This window comes from Aedes aegypti, chromosome 3, assembly GCF_002204515.2.
Source record: "Aedes aegypti strain LVP_AGWG chromosome 3, AaegL5.0 Primary Assembly, whole genome shotgun sequence".
Lineage (NCBI taxonomy): Eukaryota > Metazoa > Arthropoda > Insecta > Diptera > Culicidae > Aedes > Aedes aegypti.
The window spans coordinates 345,086,226-345,107,970 of NC_035109.1; the positions used below are offsets into that span (position 1 = coordinate 345,086,226).

General features: G+C 39.1%; 1 protein-coding gene across 7 annotated transcripts in view; it reads right to left on the minus strand.

Annotated features, from left to right (window-relative positions):
* The window catches only part of LOC5572083 (DENN domain-containing protein 5A), a 123,513-nt gene that overhangs the window by 66,810 nt on the left and 34,958 nt on the right, over positions 1-21,745 (minus strand). The gene's annotated exons all lie outside the window — the stretch shown is intronic.

Genomic DNA, 21,745 nt, shown 5'->3' on the forward strand with positions numbered 1-21,745 from the left:
CTTGGCTTTGTAGTCGTTTTTGGCAAGAATAGGTGTTGCGCTTTCACTCCGAATGTCACCCCGTTTCTCATTTCATTGGTGGCTCCCAACAAAAAATGTCACGGTGCTTCATTTACCGTTATTACTAAAAAATGCCTTACAAATTTTAAATGCCAATTTTAATCTACGCACTTCTGAAAATTTGATCGTCAAAATCAATAATCACTAATGCACTAACGAAATATTTCTTTACAGAAATACGCTTTTAAATGTTTTCAATTACATGTAGTCATCAAATCTTTTAAAGATCTGCCATAATTATCTATTTAATTGCAGGCTCACGCGCTATGAGGCATTACGGAACCGGTTTCTTTTTGTAACTTTTAACAATTCTTACGCCAATTTAGTTTAACGATCCACTAGGAGCAATTTCCATAAAGACTGGTGGCCCTGGGAAATTATAGAGTCAAATTTTCTCTGATATATTGTGGCATGACACATAAAAAATCAAGTATTTTATGAAAAATTTCTTAGAAAAATCGTATCAGAATCGCTATAAGTGTTTTCAGAATTGTTGAAGAAATTCCAGCGATTTTTTTTTAGGGGTTTCTGCAAGTTGAACCATTAAACAAAAATCTTAAGCTTCTTTTAAGAAGGTATGGTGGCTATTTTTTATAACTACGGGTAATGAAGCATCGTGGTTGCTTCGTCAACCCGGTGACATAATGAACTGATTTCCGTTCCCCGGTGGGTGCTTATCTGTCGTGCGACCATGTAATTTCCGAGAGCAAAGTGTGACTGTGACAGACATTTCCACCGTTCCCATTCGATTCCGAAACAAGTGCACTTTCGATCGTTAATATCCTACATGAAGATAGGCAGGTTGGATGGGTATATTCACCTATATGGGCAAACTTGGTTTTAAAAATTGCATGTCAAGGTTCCATTCGCCGGTTGGTTCGCGGCGGAGCACCTTATTAACGTTGACGATGACGGCAGCGGAACAAAACATGGAAGAAATCGACATTCACTTCCGATAGCCGCGATTGGATCAAATAAACTGCCGGTTCGGGAAAAAGAGAGTGATTCATGCATAAATATATGGCCGCCCGACAAATGGAATTCGCCATTATGAAGAGTAACATAAACATATAAAAATGAAATGAAATATTTTCATTTAAAGGGAGGTTTTCGTTTCGTGCACACAAAGGTAGATCTCCGCATTGAGTATGGAAACTTGAAGCCCAAACAAAGCCACGGGCACGTGCTTGGCGTGGCGTGTATCTGTTTGCTGAAACGTGTATCGATTTCCTTGTTTGGAAGGTGTGGTATCCAATTTTGCTGATTAGTCGTATATAGGTACATGAATGGAGAGTTTATAAAAAATGTAAAACATAATCTTCTTGCGTAATTCATCACTCAAAAATATCCGCTCTGAATGATTACATTTTGGCAGATTCTCATTTTGTTTCTAGCACTTACACAGCATCATAGTTAGGCCACTAGAACCAGTCTTGTTCACGTTTTTATCTTCGTTTATAAAAATACCAATCGTATTGATTTCTTATGAAAGTGACAAAATAAAGTGTACATTAGTTTTTTTTAACCTTCGGGCTGTTGCGCTGTTGTATTTTGTACAACAGTTGTGATTTATATGCTCTCATTTTGCATCAAAAATATCAATCGACACCAAAGCAAAATGTATTCCTCAAGAATCTTCTTAAGAACAATACTCGACAGTTTTATATACAGTATGGCCCTTTATAATACGGTGAAATCAACAAATGTACATGGAAGTCGCATAATAATGAACGCACTATATACGGTTTGAGTAAACCACATTTTGAAGTCGGTATATCTCAAAATTCTGATAATATAGAAACTTGGTGTCTTTAGCAAAGTTGTTCTGCAGGTGAAGCGGTATCTGATGGTATATCATTTAAATCGGAAATCTCATTTTAATCGGACCGCTAGATACGGCAAGATCTTGACTTTTTAGACAGGCACCTTCGGCAAAGTTTTTCAGAAACTGAGGAACTATAATTATTTTACAAAATCTCGAGCATTAAGGATTAATCAAAGAATAAAAATTACCTACTGAACAACGATGCCATTTTTCTAAGTGATCAGGCTCCTGAGATATTTGCGAAACAAATGTTTAATGCTAGCGCCGCCTGTTGGCAAAATTTTGAATCAACTAGCTCAAACAATGATAGTCCTTGAGTTACCGAACATATTTACCAAATACGCCATCTTTCTAAGTGGTCTGGCTCCTGAGATCTGTGAAACAATAGGTTCGTGCTTACTAGCGTCGCCTAGTGGTAAAGTCCCGAATTTCTTGGCAAAAATAATGATAGCCCTTGGGCTACTGAACAATTTTGCCTAAGACGTCATCTTTATAAGTGGTTAGACTCCTGAGATATTCGCAAAACCAAGGGTGTTGTACAATGTACAAAGTACTACTCGCGTTACAAAAATTCGCGCGACGACCTAAAGATTAAGGGAAGTAAATTGTTTTTATTAATCTATTATAATTACAAATGGTGCTATGAGTTTATTTTTTACAAAGGGAAATCTGAAATCAGATCCCTGAGAAGGTAACTCAGGGAGTGTGGAGATGTCGACCATCGACGACCTACTAAAATTACTACTTGATCTATTCTCGTTGAATTGCTCAAGTGGTGTATATAATGCACATACATTACCCTTGACCTCAGACCCTCATCTGCCCGGTACCACCTTATGGTATTTTTTGGGGAGGATGGTGCTATGAGTAAAACTGGTGCATCTACCTTTCCCTATAACTGGATTTTATTTCCCTATTTTAGTAGGCATTTAAAGGAAATTGTCAGTACTAGTTGATATCTCTATGAGGATATCCCAAAAAAAAAATCTGAGAGAATTCAACGATACTGGATACTAAAATAACTTTACAGACCCTAGAGGGAAAATTTGTAGGTTACTTAACTGTATCATGGAAGAATCCAAGTAGTTCGTTATTCATTCTTTTAAAAAAAATTCACGAGCATTTTGTTATCGCAGTTTCATCGAAATTGAATTATATAGGGTAAAAAATCAGATCTGAAGAAGTTTCATTATTCAGGTTTTTTCTTTAGAAATCTTCTTCTTTCTACTATAACTTCCTAAATGGGATAAAGCCATTGTTTTATGAGCTCTTCTATAGATATTAACTGAGAGCTATTCTGCCCATAACTGCATATTTGTCACATTCGAATTTTCTGACAATTTCGAGTTAATACCGCGGAGAGTCATCAAATACTTTCGATCAACTTACTGAAATATGTGAGATTGTTCTAGAAAATTCGAAAAAAAAATACCAAGTTGTTTTGTCACAATATCAATTGTAACCATTACTTAAAATTTTAATTTCCTCCCATACTGCAATAAAATGCATACTTCTTCTTCTTCTTCTTCTTCTTCTTCTTCTTCTTCTTCTTCTTCTTCTTCTTCTTCTTCTTCTTCTTCTTCTTCTTCTTCGTCTTCTTCTTGGCATTAACGTTTACACTGGGACAGAGCCTGCTTCTCAGCTTAGTGTTCTTATGAGCACTTCCACAGTTATTAACTGAGAGCTTGCTTTGCCAAAGTTGCCATTTCCGCATTCGTATATCGTGTGGCAGGTACGATTATACTCTGTGCCCAGGGAAGTCAAGGAAATTTCCATTACGAAAAGATCCTGGACCGACCGGGAATCGAACCCAGACACCTTCAGCATGGTTTTGCTTTGTAGCCGCGGACTCTAGCCACTCGACTAAGGAAGGCCCCATTACTTGGTATCCCATTTACTCAATGCCTACTTTTGTCGAATGTTACAAATATGCAGTTATGGGCAGTACCGTTTTGTCTCAAATTCCGAACAGACTCATATTCCAAACACTCGGTTTTTGTATGGCGATTTGGTTGAATTGTTTCGCTGAAATATGTCATCCAATTGCAATGAAATGGTAGTCAATTGAAATTCAATTTTAACGTCTTCCAATCTATTTCATACCCCGGGACTAGTAATGATTCTGTAGTACGAGACCTGCTAAACTAGCTCAGATTAATTTATTTGTGAAATTATTCATTTGAACATGATTTATTCGTGCTGTTCGGGATTTGAATCCAGGTGTTCGGAATATGAGACAAAATGAACACAGTGTTCGGCATTTGAATCAAAATGTTGTTCCATACTTTTACGTAAAAACAATACTAAACAAGTATAAATGAACATTTTTATCGGCACACCTGAAAGCTAACAGTCAGACTTTGCGAAGAAATTAAAATTTTCGCAAATATCAGCTAAATAATGCCTAACATATGCATTTGAAGTCTTAACTGTTCGGAATATGAGTCAAAACGGCATTCTTGTCGATTGACTATTTTTGTATTTGTTAAGTCGATAAAATTTCCACTCAAAAATGATCTTCGACTGGTGGGATTTGAACCCACGAGCCTCAGCTTGGTCTTGCTGAATAGTTGCGCATTTACCGCTACGATTATTTGGGCCCCGAATACTTCAATTGGAGGAATTTCAGGAATATTTCTTGGTAAATCACGTGGGGATTTCTTAGCGAAAATTCTGGAAGAATTTCTGAAGGAATTCCTGGATGAATTCCCTGTAGGAATCTCTGTAGTTGTTTCTTGAGATTGTTTAGGGGAACCACTAGCTGAAATCCTACCAAAACCTATTGTTTAAATTTATCGAAGGCTTCAATTTCTGAAAGAATTTTAGGAGAAATTCCTCAAAAGTCACTATAGGTATTACTGGATGAATTCTTGAAGATCGAAAATCTTGGGGTAACAAAATATGCTGTAAGTGAATAGGAAAAAAAAATCAGTAGCAAAAGAACGAGTTAGGCAAAAACATTTATTTCAGTTTTCTAGCTCAAGTCAAAGTTAATACTACAAATATCACGGTGGTTCGAATGCTCTTTGAGTAAGAGACTCCATCTAAAAAGTATGTCCCATAGGTTTGACCAGCAAAATTGTAGCCAATAGAATAAAGGTCTACTGTGTGGTATTTAAATATTTTTTAACTGTTACAGTGTTCTTGAGAATGTTGATAGATTGTCGAACTTTTTCCCAGCTTACTCTATTGCGTTATTCAAGTGTTACTCATTTACGTAATTTCGAGCCCACTTGGCAGAATATCTATTTAGAGAATCAGAGTAGTTGTCAGTATTTATTTGTTTCATAATTGTTCATCTTTTTACAGGTACGCATATTTCGACTACCAATTGCAGCATTCCACAGTGTTAGCTAATTTATTTCCTATTAGAAAATTGTATTCTTAGGCAAGATGTCTACTACCTGGCAAAATTTGGAATTCTCAGGCAATTTTAATCACAAACAGACACGGACACCAGATTCAGCCATTTAGCTGCACAGACTGTAACTTAACAGTTCGGTCGTCGTGCTGTTGTATTTTGTACAACACTGTTGAAAATACCTCGCTATTCGTTCACAACAGCAGCGAGGTGGTCTCTAAAAAGTCTCGATATTTGATGAAGGGTCTCTGAATTTTCTATTTCCAACAAAACGATCTCTAAAGTCTTTTTTTTTCTTATCTTACTTGCAGATAATTATGATGAAAAATTGCTTCTCATAATTCCCAAGAAGTGCTTCAGGAGTTATACTAGTGGTTTCTCCAGGAATTTCATCTAAAATGTAAAATATACTGTAAGAGAATTTCTAAAGATTTCCACAGATTTTTTTTTTTTCAAGTACACCCGCACAGGTTTTTCGTGAGTTTTTGGTAAAATTCTATGGAATTTCACGACATTGCGTCTACGATTATTCCAAAGAATTGCTCCAAAAGTGATGCTATTAAGAAGATTTCAAATAATTCCTTAAATTTGACCTGTGTTTCTCTATTGAGTTTCCCTAGATTATATTTTCTATGGATTTCTCCTGCATTTCATTCAAGGATTACTGGAGTTCTTCCAAATATTTTTCATTGAATTACTCAAAAATTCCTCATGAAATATTCTAAAAGTTCATTTAAGGTTCCACACCAGTTAACAATACATCATTTTTTTTCAAGAAATCCTCCGATCATTCCTACATACATTTTTAGGAGTTTCGTCCTATGTTTTTCCTTCACAAAATCCTGCTGGATGTTATCCACAGATTTAATTGTTTTTAAATAGTAAATAGTCAATAGAAAATCTTGTAAAATTTCCTCAACAGTGAGTTCTTCTAAAAGTCCTCATTCATCAAGGGTAACTTAAGAACCCAAGTTTTAAAAGAAATTACCCTATGATTTGCTTCGGATTTTTTTTTAATTTCTCAGCTTTCTAGAAAATTTCATTCACATTTCCTCACATGGAAAACTCCTGTAGAAATGCTTGATATTTGTTGGAAAACTTTCTTAAGAATTCTCTTAGAATTATTGGATGACTTACCACAAAAATCTTAGGAGTAAACTATGGAGTAAATCTTGAAGGTATCCTTAGAGAAATTTATAGTTTAAATCTAAGACAAGACGTGACAGGTCAAAGTACAAAAACGAAACCAATTGCCTGTCAAAAAAGACCATTTCTCATTGGTCGTTTTGGCAAAAGCCTACTTTCACATCGTTGAGTTGAATTGCAACAGGGCACTTTGTTGCTAGCCTGGCCGTGTTGCTAGTTCATAGTTTAGAGTTTGCATCAGAAGTTTGTAAATTTTTCATGAAATTATTTTGTTTCAAATCTATTTATATTCGATGTTAAGTTCAAAGCGTGCGATCAATACAATACTAAAACATATAAATAATACCTAATTGAGACCAATATGATAGAAATTGTGTCAATTTTCTCTAAAAACATCGCCGGTTTTGAATTACAACCTGAGTTTCAAAAAACGTAGCATCCTCTACTGCAGTTAATTAATGAAGCGTGCAAGAAACAATCAAATTATGCGCCTTGATATTTGAATTTATTTACAAGATTTGCTCGAAAAGGATACTGGTATCACTGGTATTTGTATCGTCAAGGTAATCGACTGAAAAACAACGGGGCAGTCTTAGTTGAGCTGTCACGTCCTGTCCTAGGTTTAAATCTTGAAGAAAATCTGAAGGACAATTTTGTAGAAAATTCTTAGAAATCCCTTGAGACATCTGGATTAGTTCCTGGTTGAATATTCCAACATGTTTTAAACGGGAATCTTGGAGAGTGTTGTAGAAAAATCGTTGGAAGGATCACCGGATAAAATCCTAGAGAACTAAGAATTTCCCTGAAAGAATTTCAGAAATAATATATGAAGCAATTCCTATTGGAATATTACAAACGTAATAAAAGAGTGCTTCATTGGTAATTAAAATTCATTTCAATAAAACTTAATCTGTGAAATGGTGAGCCGACAACTAGGAAGGAGCGTCCAACATAGCTTTGGTCCTCACAAGTCCCTACCTCACGCTTCCACGGGTCAAATGATGACAAAGACCGCCAGCTAAGGGTTGCGTACTTAGCTGGTAGTGCAGCCTGGGCACTGTTGTCCTTCTGACATCAGCTAGAGTGAGGAGGTGCGTCTCGAGCGTCTGTCCACCAAGGAGGTGCGGCTCAAACAGCGTCTGTTCTGGCATCCAGCGGCTGAGTATGAAATGCTGTATCACGTCAGCTACACCTAAGGTGGCAGCCCCACCATCGTGATGTAGGTATCGCGACCCTGGTAAGGTAGCATATCGAATTTCTTACCTACCACGAAAAATGGAGAAAGGAGAAATAACGAACGATATTTTCGGCAATCGACCTGGCAACGAAATTAGGACTATGATTGGAAACTCGGTACCTGGAATGTCAGGACGTTAAATGAACCCGGACGAGTGAGCCTTTTGGCTCGTGAATTGCAGAAGGTTGGAGTGAGCGTGGCTGCTATTCAGGAAGTAAGATGGCCTAGAACTGGAGAACGTGAATTCAGGGCGGTGGATCCCGTCGCCAACACAGCTTTCAAATACAACATCTACCATAGTGGCAGCGATAAGGCAGAGCATGGCGTCGGATTCATAGTGATCGGGAAGCAGATGAAGCGTGTTATGCGGTGGAAACCGATTGATGAACGAATCTGCGTATTGAGGATACGGGGCAAATTCTTCAACTACAGTCTGATCAACATCTATGCGCCGACAAACGATAAACCCGACGACACGAAGGATGCGTTTTATGATTGTCTCGACAAGACCTACGGAGAGTGCCCAAAACATGACGTAAAAGTTGTTATCGGGGATGCCAATGCTCAGGTCGGAAGAGAGGATTTTTTCGCCCTATAATTGGTACGGAGAGCCTTCACTCCGCCACCAATGACAACGGCCTAAGGCTAATAACTTTTGCTGCAGCTAGAGGGATGGCCATCAGCAGCACCTACTTTGCACGCAAAGACATCCGAAAGCACACCTGGATGCACCCAAATGGCGAGCTCTGCAACCAAATAGACCACGTTTTGGTGGACGGTCGGCATTTCTCGGATGTCATCGATGTGAGGACCTTTAGAGGCCCAAACATCGACTCTGATCACTATCTCGTTGTTAGTAAAATTCGTGCACGGTTGTCTACCGTGGCGAACACAAGAACACAGCGACCGTTGCGTTTCAATATCCAGCGCTTATCAACAGAAGGTGTAGCAGACGAGTACCGCCGGAAGCTTGATGAGCGGATAAGGGGATACAACGTAGGCGAAAACCTCAACAATCTGTGGGAGTCTATCCACGGTGCGATGAGCACAGCAGCGCGAGAGGTGATAGGTACTGCTCAGAGACGACCCAGAAACGGTTGGTTTGATGAGGAGTGCCAGAATGTGACGGATGAGAAGAATGTTGCCAGAAGTCGGATGTTAGTGTCTGGTACCCGGCAGAATAGAGAGCGGTACAAGGAAGCTAGAGCAGCCGAGAAACGAATTCACCGCAGAAAGAAAAGGCAGTATGAAGAAGACATCATTACTGAGGCGCAAAACAGCATCGAACAAAACGATATGCGGAGATTTTACGAAACTGTCAATGGCGTACGGAGAAAAACTGCGCCGTCTCCCGTCATGTGCAATGACCGCGAAGGTAACTTGCTGACAGACAAAATCTTGGTGGCTGCCAGGTGGAAAGAACACTTCGAGCAATTGTTGAATGGAGAGGACACGAGCGCGTCTGAGAACAGACTAATCATCAGCAACGATGGACAAGCTGTGGAGCCCCCGACGCTAGATGAGGTTAGAAGAGCGATTAAGGAGTTGAAGAACTGTAAGGCTGCTGGAAAAGACGAGCTCCCGGCCGAACTTTTCAAGTACGGTAGTGAGCAGCTGTACGAAATGCTGCACCGTACTCTGTTAAGGATATGGGAGGAAGAAGAATTGCCTGCTAGCTGGCTGGAGGGCCTCATCTGCCCTCTGTATAAGAAGGGCCACAGATTGGAGTGCGCCAGGTACCGAGGAATAACGCTCCTCAATTCGGCGTACAAAATAATGTCACGTGTTCTGTTCAACAGATTGAGACCGCTGGAGGAGTCCTTCGTCGGCGAATACCAAGCTGGTTTTCGTGAGGGCTGATCAACGACGGATCAAATGTTTACCTTGCGACAAACCCTTGATAAGTTCCGGGAATACAACTTGCAGACACATCATCTGTTCATTGATTTCAAGGCGGCGTACGATTCAGTAAAGAGAAATGAGTTATGGCAGATAATGGTAGAACACGGTTTTCCGGCGAAACTGATTAGACTGATTCGTGCAACGTTGGATGGATCGAAATCAAGTGTGCGGGTTGCGGATGAGACTTCAACCTCCTTCGTAACCTTAGATAGATTGAAGCAAGGAGATGCGCTTTCGAATCTTTTGTTCAACATTGCTCTCGAAGGAGCTATAAGGAGAGCGGGCGTGCAAAGAAGCGGTACCATCGTCACCCGGTCGCATATGCTCCTGGGTTTTGCGGACGATATCGATATAATCGGAATTGATCGTCGAGCCGTAGAAGAGGCATTCGTGCCTTTTCAAAGGGAGACAGCGAGGATTGGACTTACCGTCAACACCAGCAAAACTAAGTACATGATCGCTGGTAGACAGCGTGGTTCCAATCGTGACGTTGGTAGTGAAGTGGTGCTAGGTGGTGAAAAATTTGAAGTAGTGGAAGAATTTGTGTATCTTGGTACTTTAGTGACTTGCGATAATGATGTTACCCGCGAGGTGAAAAGGCGTCTTGCAGCTGCGAATAGGGCTTTTTACGGGCTCCGTAACCAGCTTAAGTCCCGTAGCCTGCAGACGAAAACAAAATTCGCGCTATATAAGACTCTTATCCTTCCGGTTGCCCTATACGGCCATGAATCCTGGACGTTAAAAGAGGTCGACCGGAAAGCGTTTGGAGTTTTTGAGCGTAAAGTGCTGCGAACAATACTCGGCGGTAAACAAGAAAATGGCATCTGGAGGCGTCGCATGAATCATGAGTTGTACCAAGTATATAAAGAAGTGGATATTATCAAGCTCATAAAACACGGCAGGCTGCGTTGGGCTGGTCACGTGGTACGAATGCCGGAAGAACGACAAGCAAAAATAATATTCAGTAGAGAACCCGGACGAGGCCGTCGGCTTCGTGGCTTTTTGCAGTTGAAGAGGACTTAAGGGCACTTAACGTTCAGGGCGACTGGAAGCGATTGGCTCAGGACCGAGCCCAGTGGAGAAGAATTATCCATTCGGCGTAGATTCAACGTAGCGGATTGTAGCCCATCAAGTATCAAGTAAGTAAAACTTAATCCTCTAATACTCAACCCCGCCTTTATTCGGGGTATACTTTGGAATTTTGTGTATTTTTGCATAGCTCAGATATCAAAATGACTTATTTTTGGCCTAAACCTTGGGTCATAAGATGCATGTTCCCGCGGATACGATCCGATAGGGAATAATAACTATGAGAGAGATACGGATCTAGTTCATGATTTATTTCAGACTGATTAGTACAAAGTAATGGTGTCTCTTCTCTATAGAGCTTGTATGAAACATTCTAGTATCCTATTGTTGCATGCAATAATGTATTGCGGCTTAACTGTTATACAATAAATGCTACTGCAGAATCTTCTGGAACTGTCAATGAGAGATGTAATGCAAAGGGTAAACAATAACAATGTGTTGACGATCTGTAAAGATCGAAAGGTAAGTGATTGATTAATAATGTATCGTATGAATACTTATATTTGTATGTTTTAGGTATGCTTTCTGGATAACTGAATGAGCATATGTTACAGGTGAGTATGAAGTGTTACCAGAATTGCGGTTTTGAAGTGTTTGTCCACCGGTGCGGTGTGGAATGATGCACGCCGGTGGCTTGTTGTTGGCGACAACAACGCATGTTAGAAATGATTGCTATGGCTTTTGAATCATTTTTGTATTTGTATTTGTATTAATTATTTAAAAATTTAATTTTTTCTATAGCCTACACATGCGTGGGTTTCATTTAATGTGTAATACAAAAATATGTACATATTATAGTTTTCTACAATCAATCTGTCACAAATAAAGAGCCTGGTGGTATTAAATTAATTTTAAATCTGTTTTTCAGTTAATTACAAGGAAAATAAAAAAAGTAAAAGAAAAAAAAACATGTTTACAAAAGTATCGTTAAAATTCAAATTTTTATAAGTAGATGAAAAAACCGAATTTAGTGCTATGCCATTTAATTCCACTAGAGAAAAAATAAATAGAAATCCATAGATTTTTGACCCCCTCTCCCCCCCCCCCCAACGCTTTTTGTATGGACAATTTGAAAAAATTGTATGAGTTGTAACGCTAGAGCCTACCTCTCCCCACTTCGAGCGTTACATAATTTGTGGACAGCGCCTCAGAGGATTCGTGTATGAAGAGCCTCAGATTATGTTTTATTTGACACCAAAATCAGAACTTAAAAGTGTTACTTTTCAGCACCGTTAACAGTGCTGAAAAGTTGCACTTTCCGATACTGTTTCTTTTGTTTGGAAAAGTAGTCCGTTATGTTGTCTATCCACTTGATGAAAAGTAGGGTGATATGGAAGGAATAGCAAAAATGATATTTAGATCAAACAATGATAATTTGGCTATTAGAGGGTTTGGTTTGGTATTGTTAGCATGTATAGAAGTGTATAAATAGATAATTTAAAAATACTTTGTAATTTGTCATTTCTTGAGCCTGGAATTATTTTGTAAAAACTTGTAATGTCAGGGCATTTCATTACGGTAAGCGAGTAGACACTCTGTTAGAAAAAAAAACCTACTTGAATTCTTGAATGTATCCTTACAAAAATTTTGAAGGAGGGTCTAAGGAAATTTGTAAATGAATCCCTGAAGAAATCCTCGGAAGAATTAATGAAAGATACATTATCCTAATGCCTGAATTAGTGTTTGAATAAAATTCAGAAAATTTCATGATAAAAATAAATAGAATAATATCTGGCTCAACTCAAAAAGGTACCCCCAAAGAAAAAAAATCAAGTGTGAAATTTTTTTCTGATTTCTGTTTCGTCCCTTTTTGTTTTTTATTTCCAATTTGATTACTTTTTAATTCCTGTTTAGTATCTTTTTAACACTACAGTAGACACACTGTTGTGTTTTGTATAATACAATTGAAAAAACTTCACTTTTCATGCACAGCGGTATTGGCGATGATCAATCGTGTGATAACCAAAAGATTAATAGTTTTTTTTTTCCAGGCATGTGGTCGCTAAAGCTCCAGTCTCTTTCAAATAGTTAGTTGCTACCAGTTCTTTTCTCTGGCAGAAGCATCTAAGTAATTTCAATGATTCGTTGAACAATCGCCTGGAATATGAATATTCTTGAACAAAATTGTTGTTTATAAACAAGTTCTGAGTCCTTGGTAGATTTTTAGAGATTATGGGAAAAAAATAGGTGCCAAATTGTGACATAGTTAGGGAGCGAGATGAGTATTGCTTGAAATCATCATAGTATTCAGGAAAATTCCAAGTTCACTTCTGATGAAACTCGTATATTTTCGCTAACTATTAGCATCAGCTAGTTTAATCGTGACCCCTCGCCAACGTGTTTTCACGCTGCACTGAGTTTAACCTTTTGCGGGTGAAATCACAAAACTAGCGCGGCTCGAAACCTGTTCTCGCACTGCTAAGCACACCCCGATCAGAAGTACATAACTATATCATCAATTGTGATCTATATCAACATGCTACATGGCACAGTAAATTTACTGTGCCTAGTATTCGATACTAAGAACTAAGACACATTTTTATAGTTTGTCATTGAAACACAGTTAATTGTATCTCATTTTGTTATGAATTTGAAATCTAAATCTGTAATAATTGTGATACCAATGGAGAAACCGTTATATTTTTTTTTAAATCAACGTCTTATCCGCCAATTTTATAACACATTATGTAATTAAATTCTTCGAAAAATATATCTCAACCTGTTATAATTTTGTGATCGGGCACCCATCGCACCCACCGACGATGACGACGGCCGGTAATCCGGTTCAATAATAATAAAACGAACAAATGCGCTAACCTGAAACCTCCCGATGCATTGAATGCAGTCACGGATTGCTATTGCTGAGCTAATAATACTGCACAACTTTCACTGACTGTGGTAGTTCATTTCGGTTGGCTGAGTGAACCTACAAGTTCAACGTTAGGTAAAGGCGACTAAGCCACTTGAATGGCTACGTTTTCGCCAAGACGACCGCGCACAAAGCTGTCTTGCGATTTTGTGGCACTGCTGTTATATTCCATTTGTTTTATGTTCGTTCCGGTGTGCAACTAACAATTTTAAATCAGCTTATTGCAAATTTACGTTACCTGCAAATTGTACATAAGGCTATGGGCGCAGCCAGGATTGTGTAATTTCCGGCGAACGATAACATTTAAAAAAAAAATAAATTAATTTAACCATGCGGATTGAATTTCCGCAAGACCTGTTACAGATACTGGACAAAATCTTTCGAATAATCTTTGGCAATGGCCTCCCTCTGGCTACGCCCATGCATCACGTCATGAGAAACACGAAATAGAATGCGAACCCATCAACCGAAAGTGTTAAACAGCTGACGCAGGTTTGTCCAAAACAGCCATTTACGACTAAAAGCGCATTCATCGTGCGCTTCCTCATTCGCCAGTGTTTTTTTTTAAAGCTACACGTGCTCGCGGTGGAAACTCTTTTTACCCTCTAATTGAATTGAATGAAATAGAAACTACTCTTTCCGACCGACGATGGAAATTTACTCAACCGTAAGGCGCTTCCTTACGCTGTTAAATCATCGTCGAAAGACTTTTACCGCCGTATCTTACGCGGTCTATCGGCTGTTATAAATATTTACACTATGAAGGATCATCCGGCTGACATTCGAAAGGAACGAAACTCGCAAAGCAAAAGCATTGCCCAAAATTTCACCATAAGTTCACATCATCGCTCATCGTCTTTTAATATCGACTGTTTGTTTTAATCTCTTGTGTTGTTTTATTTAATTTCGTGTGCAGAGAAATCGAGAGTGCAAAATTAATGCAACACACGAAATCAGCTAAGACTTAAGAGGCAGGGCAAGCAGTAACATGGAATAGGTTTTTACTCTAAGGCATTAATCTGGTGGGAGCTGTTTTAATATACTGGCTGGGGGTTGCATTGTGCTTTTTGATACCGCTTGGATGACGACGGTTACAAGAGATTTAATTGCTTGTGCATAATCTGTTCGGCTGTCACGTAATCTGGGAGCATTGACATGAGTTTTCAATGGTATGTTGTCTTCTTTTTGGCATTACGTTCCCACTCGGACAAAGCAAACTTCTCAGGTTTATCAGCTTTCTGTGCCATTCTTCAGTTTGTATTTCGGCACTCTATGCTCTATGCCCAAGGAAGTCATGTAAATTTCTTGTACCCTTATGGAGTCTAAAGTTGGCATAGTTGGCTTTTTCCATAGATGAGGACTTCTCAGCAGGGCGAAAGAGAGTCCAAAGATTCTCGTAATCAGCCGGTAAAATGTACTTTTTTTATTTATATAAGAATATTGAGATATGAAAAGGTAATCAAATTTAGTTCAACCATTTGAGACAATGAGTGAATGACAAGCCTATTTGGTATACCTTGGATCATACAGACTCAAAACTATATATAATTCAAGTATCCTATAATCATCACTTTTCAAAAGCATGGTTCTTCATAAAGATTTTTTTTGGAATGTCAAGACTTGTCTAGTGGATAGAGTAGCGCTAGCGTCACTGATAATTTTGAATACAGGTGGGAGACCATGTCAAGTCCAGTTTCGGAATCTCGTTTTTTGGTTCTCAAAGACTAATTTTTATCATAAGAAAACAATCATTATGCAAAACATCAAATAACACCGTTTCAGGAAATGAACACTTTTAGAGGTAAAATTGGGACATTATGGACGTATAGCGGCCATTTTGGGTTTTGTTTAGTAGCCTTGATATTTAATTTCGGAGTTTGAAATCATATTTTCAACAGAAGAAAAATATCATCTCGAGAAATATTAAATCCAACTGTTTCGTAAAGGTGTTTTACCAAAAGCAATCATTGTGCTGAAACTCAGGATTAGTAACAAAATTCAAATGATTTATTGGGAATTGATTGGGAATCCCCTTAGGGATCTCTCACAATCCTTACAGAATTCTCATCAGTATCCTCTCAGGATTCTCATTGGATTCCCAAAAGAATCTTCGCGAGATTCTCATGATTCTATTAAAACATCATCAAAATCGCAGGACTCATGTCAGATTCCCCGCAGGATTCTCATCATACTTCTCTCAGGATTACGTTCAGAACTCTCTCAGGATTCTGTTCAGAATTCTCTTCAGAAGACTCTCAGGATTCTCATAAGAATCCTCTTAGGATTCTCATCAGAGATCATCTCCTGAGATGCTTGTCAGAATCCTCGTAGAAATAAGAAATATTCCAGGAATTCTCTTCAGAATTCTTTCAAAGTTCTCATCAGAATCCTCTTACGATTCTATTCAGAACACTTTCAGGGTGTCTTTCCTGTATTGTTTTCAAAATTGTTAGATTTTCATGATAATTTTTCAAGTATTCACATTAAATTATTCCATCATTCCAAACCTTCTAGAATTCTCTTCAGAAAAATTGCAGAGATCTCATCTGAAATTACGGGATTCTCAAAGAGAATGCTACTAATAATATTTAAACGATACTCATCAGAAACCTTCCAGTATTGTTTCGCATAATGTTTTTTTTTTGTAATAAAAATATTGTTCTTTTGGAATCAGAAACGTTCTGAATCTGGACTTAAATTGGTCAACTGTATTTTAAATGACCAAAAATGCTTACAATGGTCATATTATGTCGAATAAATATGTTTTTATTTGACACAGTATAGCACAGTCAGCATTTCATTTGGATTGGTTCTACGGGATTGCATACTAAGGCTTCCGGTCTCCTGTATCTGAACATGTCAAGTGGCCAATATATTATTGTGGTTCAAAAATGTTCCAAATGAACTCGCAGGACTTGGTGCATATCGTGGTCATATACTTTCACATAAATACATTCGAAATATGCTGATATTTTATCAAGAATCACTGGTGAAACAAGAGTTTTACACTAGATTTCCGGCCGTGTATCCGGATTGGCCACCGGCATCCAAATCTTTTTGGATGCATTTGTTGGTACAACTAATCCCCTACACAATACAATTAAAATTTTGAGAATTGATCAATTGAGTCAAAATTGACAATCAAAAAGACAAGTGACAAAAACTCGTTCACGCCTTTCAAGGGTTAAACGAATAATCAATCATAGCCACGTTGGACACAGATCCTTTTTAGAAGTATTAATTGTATGGTTGTTTAAATACCAGTCAGTACAATAATAATTGATACTTGTGGAAAATTATTAGATTTCATCGTTTGTTTTGACACTCCCACTTACTCCGATTGCAAAGAAAATCGAGAGTACTTAAGACTAATTAAATAGTCATATGAAATTAAATCAAAATATCTTTTCAACGTACACAGCTTGTAATAATACTCAAAACGTGTGCTTCCTGGTAAAAATGTTTAATTAGCATAAGACGTTGGGAATATCTCAAAGTTCAATCATGGTCGCGGTATGAAGGAATGCGATATACTATGCATTTTCCAAAGGGTGTTAAGATCGGTGCTGGGTCATTAGGCCTAACGTACTTCGGCCTCATGACCTGACTCCGTTACGATCGTTGGCTTCACCGATAACACCACCCTAGTGGTTTACTACGGCGAATCGATGCAGGAAGTAGAGTTGACCACATCAAGGTTTAGTCTGTGTCCATAGTGAAGAATGGATGTAGTGCTGGCCTACAATCGCAAGTCTGAGAAAAGGACGCTTATCTCGGTAATTGATTGCGCCATAGAGTCCAAGTGATTCCTTAGGCATCTTGGGGTAATAATCGGTGATAAGCTCAGCTTCACTAGACACGTTGCATATGCATTTAGAAAAGGAACGACGATTCTGCTGTAATAACCAGTAAACGTAAGCTCCCGACAGGCGTGGCGCTATTCATACTTAGGTATGATGGATCAATATGGATCAATGGCTTAAAAACAGAAAGCAGTTGAGAACTCTAATGAAGGAAGATGGACTCATCGGTTAATACCAAATGTGTCAGATTGGTAAAGCATTAAATATAGGCAACTGAACTTCCGCCTGAAGCAGTTTCTTGTTGTCTTAATGCCTTGAATAGGCAGTACCTTCACAGGTTCGAGCACGCAGAATCAAGGGCGGCCCATTTCGCATAAAGACGTATCGCAAAAGGACGTTTCGCATACGGACATTTGGAATAATAGCATAATTTTTCGCTTAAGTCTTTACAAGAACAAAGATCTTTTTGATCAATGATTCTACCCCTTTACTCCGAATCCCAATACCCCGAATGCCGTCACTCCGAATTTCATAACCCCAAATGACCCATAATCCCGAATGACGTTACACCCCATTCCTATATCGTGGGGCAATGCCATTCGACGTAATTGTACATTCGGGGTAATGGAATTCATGGTTATGGAATATTCGAGATAGTGGCATTCTGGGTTTTGGCATTCGGAGTAATGGGACTCGAGGTAATGGAGTACAATCGTTGGTTTCAGTAGGTCGTTGGTGGTGCGGCAGCCTCACACTTCCTGAGTTAGCTTCTCAGGGGTCTAATTACAGATTAACCCTTGTTGAAAAGACTCATGGTGGTCCAGACTCAACAAAGAAATATAAGTAACCGTCCAAATATTAACCTGACAGGTCAAAGCGATAATAGAGCAACTTTTCGGATAAAAACCATTCTCGTCGGTTTTATACAGTTTTGGAACATGAAGCGGGTTGAATCATTCAGGCATTGCAGAATTTGTGTTCATTTAATTTTGAAGCATGATCAAAGCCAGCGAAGAAAAAAATCCCATATGTCCATGATTGGCCATTTTTTGCAAGTTGTAACAAGCTTGATAAATAATAACAGCGAAAGAGAGCCCCAAATAGAAAGCGATTGGGGTAGGTGTTTTATTTTACTGGCGTTTTAAACAATCCCCTAACATCAGATAGCAATTATGTCCCTCAGTTTTGGAGCTTGGGTAATTGGGTTTTATCATACACCGTTATCCTCCCGAGTAAATCGGAGATGTAGCAGAAAATGATAAACAGACTCTCATGATGTTCTGCGGATCGTAAGTGAGATAGCTACTCGCAATTTCTAAACATGCAATCCTAGTGTTTCGTGATAACTGAAGTAAGTTAGATAATTTTTCGTTTTCGCGTAGTCGGAGCTCTGATTTCAGTTTTCGGGTCATTTAGATGACTGTGGGTGCAAGTGTCTCTGCTTGCAGGTCCGCACTGCCATTTTTGTCCCTTCATACAAGAGACTTATTGCATACAAACAAGAGTACAATCTAGATCAATTTACTTTTCTGCCTTGCTACAGTCATTTTTCGATCATTTCAATTTGCTTGAATTTATCATCATCACATTGATCAAGCCATCATAATATTGGGTGATTTATTTATATGTTTTTCAGCACATTAGTTTCCGCTTGTGGCCAGTGCCTTCATGCCTAACAAGCCGATCCAATCTATAAAATATATACGAATTTCCGATAACTTTAGCTACCACTTCAACATGCCACAAAACCATATCAACTAGCAACTGGACATTTAGCAGCAGTGCTCTCCTTAGCGGATGATCGTTACAGCAAACCCGCTAACCGGACCAATGCCATTCGTACGGTTTTTCTCACTTCCAGCATATATGTAACCACTTGAAAACGCGACAACGACTGCGGCACCATCACCGGTTGTATTTACCAACTGCTACCTCATACCACACGGTCTGCCATTACTTCATCTGGCGAGTTCATCAGCCTCAATTCTGCATGTCCACACCCCCCCTTCCCCCTGCTGCACCGCGGACGAATCTTGGTCAGTATTTAGTATTGGCGCAATCTGCAACCAGTCGGACAGTGCCAACACAGACAAACAGACGTAATACTGATAAAATTTCCGTCGACTACGCAAACCTCACAACCAGAAGCGTGCGCATCGCTCGATTTGACGTTTCACACTAGCGCCTCCTGCAGGCACTGTTGTACATAATCTTATTTCGTGGTGATATGTAAGTAAATCGTTCCAAGTGTTACATCTGTTTGTCTGTGGTACCAATGTACCTACCAAACTTACTTACATGCGTATGTTTGACCAGCGAATGCACGAATCGTGCCTAGTTTGCTGTTTCCCATCGCCAAAGTCAGCTCGTCATTGCCATCATCAATAGGTACTGCATTGTACGCTAATGTGTTGGCGGTAACACCAAAAGTATAAACCTTAGCGGGGCTTGGTTTGTTGCAAAATAGTTTAATTGCGTGAATCTGTCTGCTGTATGGAGCTGGTAGGTATTTAGGTAACTTCAAATGTTTAGGTTAAGGCAATTCAATCACTTTTTGGTTCAATGGAAAAAACATGGTCCACTAAACGTGCACCAAATTATTTTCCCCATTTACAACTCCAAAGACTGACAAAGGCGAAATAACTCGTGAACTAATTTTGTCCTAATAGATTCTCACTGTCTAATTTGAAATTCGCATATCTTAATGCGATCAGAGCCAACACACTTAATCATTTTCGTAGAATTTTGCAAGAAGGATTTCCAACTACCAGTCCACAGAATAACATATAGTCGTTGATTAAATTTCTAGACAGGCAACTTGTTGTGCGGTTTACGCTCTGAAGATAGGTACAAGCGGTCAATGGTTAATTTATTTCAATAACTTCATTCTCGTTTATTTTTATATCTGCTTGGCTGCGATCATTGTAACCAGTGTCGATGCAGTTCAATCGACATAGACGTGCGTAGGGAAAGGAATGAAAAAGAACTGAATGTTCAATAGATTGGAAAGAAATTTCGATTGAACATGTTTTCAGTTAAAGATGAATATAGAACAAAGCTGCATCTTGAGTTTAAAAGACTACCTAGAAAACCAAACATCAGTTGCTCGTAAAGCAATGAAAGGAGACTACCAAATTTTGTCGGAGATTACAAACTGCTTCTCAAACAACGTTGTCCTAAATTATTATTGAATGATTTCTCAAGCAGCACACATTGTTACTTGTTACTAGTTCAACGACTTCTTAACATATTCAATACTTACTTGGACTCGGAAAAAAATGCGACACTTTGGTTTGGGTGTAACTTTTTATGGCGTGGCTTGAAAATTGTGAAATTGTGGGTAATACTTGTTTAGAGTGTTGTGTTTATCGCGAACTGTCAAGTTGTTTTCAAGATGCGTTCGAAACAAGAAGAGCTACGCCAGCAAATCTTATGCGCGGTGATCGATAATCCTGATCAGTTGCACAGATGGATCGGCAAAAGGCTTGGAATGCACCATTCCACCGTGTCTCGCGATGTGAAGATGTTCCAGGAGATGAAGACCATTGAGTGGCGTGCTGGTAGCGGCCGAAAGCGGAATACCCATAGAAGTCGCGGAAAATAAGGCAGAGCATGAGCATGAGCATGATTGACCGTCCGCAGTTGCTACTCCGTTATTGCAAGAACAACTGTACTTACACAGGGAACCAACAGACGCTACTCGGGATCAGTATCATCCTCAATGTGTAAATACTGGTGCTCTTATTATTATAATAAACAATACCGGCGCCGGCTGCGTCCGAATGCAGGTCAATTTGGATATGGGAGAGAAATGTTGACGTGTTACTTGCTTTACAGAAGCCGAGGAGTCCTCTGCACTTCCACAAGAAAACACTGGGAGTTTGGATATGGGAAAGGATTCGTTTTGGTAAACGATAAATATAAAATTCAAAATGAATACGTGAGCATATACACGAATGACCGCACTATCCAAACCAGACACGATACTCAAACTGGACACAATGGATCCGCATTCCGTCGCTCGCCCACAAGGAGCATGCAACAGATTCAACGGATCCAACACTATTGACGCGTTTGTTTTTCTTTTCACCGGCACACTTCGTTTTTTCTTCCGCGCAGCGCAAACTGGACACAATGGATCCGGATTCCGTCGCTCGCCCACAAGGAGCATCCAACAGATTCAACGGATCCAACACTATTCTAAGTCGCGGAAAATAAGGCAGTAAGAAAAACCCAAACCTTTCCACCCGAGACATGGCCAAAAAGGTCAATTCGTCCAGCAGACCATGAAACGGACTGGGCTACGTGTTTTCAAGGTCAGAAATGCGCCAAACCGGACTGATAAGTAAAACACGGCGGCTAAATTGCGTGCGCGGAAGCTGTACCGTGAGTGGCTGGTCAAGCCAGGCAGTCTCCTCATGGACAACGAGACATAGATCTAGGCGGACACCAA